Raw genomic sequence first — 2,562 nt, 5'->3', positions numbered from 1 at the left:
TGGGTTCAAAAGCTCAAACACCAGAGAATATACAGGACCAGACCAGATCCAGTATTTTCCTAAAGTCAAGAGGTGAAGCCTGGTTCAACTGGACAGCTTTCAGATGGAGAATATAAATATATGTGAAGAAGAAAGTTGCTGAGAATAAACTCCAAAAACTTCTCTGGAGACATAAAAGTTAAAACATGAATCAGTAATATTTTAATATTATTAACAGCTGACCTCTTTCCAGCAGAGGGTTGATCTCCTTTAAAGTTAATGAGGCGATCATGTGACCGGTCGCTCTTAAAGGACACACAGCTGGGTCCAGGTCCAGCAGAGTCTGGTCTGTGATGGATCCTGTTACACAGAGAGTAAGACCAACAGGGATGGAAATCCACTTTTTAATATTCAGACACAAAAACTGATGGAGATACAAGCAGCGACTAAAACTAGACTAACACAAAGAAGTTCAATGTACCAAAAACTTCTCTGGAGACATAAAAATTAAAACATGAATCAGTAAGGCTTATTAATCACAAATAAAAGTCTAGGTGGAATTGGGCGTGGCCTATATCACAAGTTCCAGTAGGATCCAGGGAACGTGTGGATATAAGGTTTTGAAATGTCCAATGTACGGTTTGGGAGTTATAGGGCCAAACGCGTTTTTTCTGCTATAGCGCGACCTAGTGGTGGAAGTGGGTAAATGTTTGCTTCTGATGTCTTTGCATAGGGAGTTTGATGCGAAGAATAATAATAATATGGAGGAAAAAAGGAGGAAAAACAATACGGTCCCACAGTCCTGCTATGTGAACCGCGTTGCCTTGTTACTGCGGTCCATGCACCCGCAGGCTGGACCCCTAACTAGATCTGCAAGCAGTTACAACGGGGTCCAAGCCTCCCCCTGCCAGTCGTCCCGACGCCAGTCGGAATCGGTAAACTGGGGAGCTGACAAAAGAAGAACTGGAAGCGTAACGCGGGGGGGCAGACATCAGGAAATATCGAGAGGCATGAGATGATGGGTCGGCGGTACATTGTTGTTACAAAAATCCCAGAGCCCCAAAGGATTATTAATAACCTCTGGGCCGTCTGGTTTCATCTTCTATAAAAGCTCGTCTTTACCAAGTTTGGTACAGAGCCTCCGAGCGGCATGGTAAACCATCATCACAGGTTTGGTGTTGATGGACTTTACTGTGGCAGAGATTTAGCAAATTTCACATTGAAATGCATTGAGTATTTAGACAAAACTATTAATGTAAATGTAAAGATTTTTAATGTTGGTCCAAAAACTTCTCTGGAGACATAAAAGTTAAAACATGAATCAGTAATATTATAATATTATTAACAGCTGACCTCTTTCCAGCAGAGGGTTCATCTCCTTTAAAGTCAACGAGGCGATGATTTAACCGGTCGCTCTTAAAGGACACACAGCTGGGTTCAGGTCCAGCAGAGTCTGGTCTCTGATGGATCCTGTTACACAGAGAGTAAGACCAACAGGGATGGAAATCCACTTTTTAATATTCAGACACAAAAACTGCTGCAGATACAAGCAGCAACTAAAACTAGACTAACACAAAGAAGTTCAATGAACTAGTCAAAAAACTGGGTTCAAAAGCTCAAACACCAGAGAATATACAGGACCAGACCAGATCCAGTATTTTCCTAAAGTCAAGAGGTGAAGACTGGTTCAACTGGATAGCTTTCAGATGGAGAATATAAATATATGTGAAGAAGAAAGATGCTGAGAATAAACTCCAAAAACTTCTCTGGAGACATAAAAGTTAAAACATGAATCAGTAATATTATAATATTATTAACAGCTGACCTCTTTCCAGCAGAGGGTTCCTCTCCTTTAAAGCCAATGATGCGACCAAATGACCAGTCATTCTTAAAGGACACGCATCTGGGTCCAGGTCCAGCAGAGTCTGGTCTGTGATGGATCCTGTTACACAGAGAGTAAGACCAACAGGGATGGAAATCCACTTTTTAATATTCAGACACAAAAACGGATGCACATACAAGCAGCGACTAAAACTAGACTAACACAAAGAAGTTCAATGTACCAAAAACTTCTCTGGAGACATAAAAATTAAAACATGAATCAGTAAGGATTATTAATCACAAATAAAAGTCTAGGTGGAATTGGGCGTGGCCTATATCACGAGTTCCAGTAGGATCCAGAGAACGTGTGGATATATGGTTTTGAAATGTCCAATGTACGGTTTGGGAGTTATAGGGCCAAACGCGTTATTTCTGCAATACCGCGACCTAGTGGTGGAAGTGGGTAAATGTTTGCTTCTGATGTCTTTGCATAGGGAGTTTGATGCGAAGAATAATAATAATATGGAGGAAAAAAGGAGGAAAAACAATACGGTCCCACAGTCCTGCTATGTGAACCGCGTTGCCTTGTTACTGCGGTCCATGCACCCGCAGGCTGGACCCCTAACTAGATCTGCAAGCAGTTACAACGGGGTCCAAGCCTCCCCGTGCCAGTCGTCCCGACGCCAGTCGGAATCGGTGAACCGGGGAGCTGACAAAAGAGGAACCAGAAGCGTAACGCGGGGGGGCAGACATCAGGAAATA

At 42.5% G+C, this 2,562-nt stretch overlaps 1 protein-coding gene across 1 annotated transcript in view; it reads left to right on the top strand.

The window, feature by feature from the left end:
* The window catches only part of LOC117938484 (NLR family CARD domain-containing protein 3-like), a 13,245-nt gene that overhangs the window by 3,970 nt on the left and 6,713 nt on the right, over positions 1–2,562 (top strand). The window lies entirely within an intron of this gene.

The sequence above is a fragment of the Etheostoma cragini genome, chromosome 23, assembly GCF_013103735.1.
Source record: "Etheostoma cragini isolate CJK2018 chromosome 23, CSU_Ecrag_1.0, whole genome shotgun sequence".
Classification (NCBI taxonomy): domain Eukaryota; kingdom Metazoa; phylum Chordata; class Actinopteri; order Perciformes; family Percidae; genus Etheostoma; species Etheostoma cragini.
Note: the sequence above shows the minus strand (reverse complement) of the source record. Positions and strands in the feature narration are given on the sequence as shown.